This window comes from Mus pahari, chromosome 23, assembly GCF_900095145.1.
Source record: "Mus pahari chromosome 23, PAHARI_EIJ_v1.1, whole genome shotgun sequence".
Classification (NCBI taxonomy): Eukaryota; Metazoa; Chordata; class Mammalia; order Rodentia; family Muridae; genus Mus; species Mus pahari.
Window position 1 is genome coordinate 21,313,111 of NC_034612.1, and position 472 is coordinate 21,313,582.

Sequence of the window (472 nt, forward strand, 5' to 3'; positions counted from 1 at the left end):
TGCCAGGCACTGGCATAGCCTCACAAGAGAAAGCTATATCAGGGTCCTTTCAGCAAAAATCTTGCTGGTGTATGCAATAGTGTCTGCGTTTGGTGGCTGATTATGGGATGGACCCCTGGGTGGGGCAGTTTTTGGATGGTCCATTCTTTTGTCTCACCTCCAAACTTTGTCTCTGTAACCCCTTCCATGGGAGTTTTGTTCCCAATTCTAAGAAGGGGCAAAGTGTTTACATTTTGATCTTCCTTCTTCTTGAGTTTCATGTGTTTTACAAATTGTATCTTGGGTATTCTAGGTTTCAGGGCATATTATGTGAGTTCTTTTGTGATTGGGTTACCTCACTCAGGATGATACCCTCCAGATTCATCCATTTGCTGAGGAATTTCATAAATTCATTGTTTTTAATAGCTGAGTAGTATTCCATTGTGTAAATGTACCACATTTTCTGTATCCATTCCTCTATTGAGGGACATCT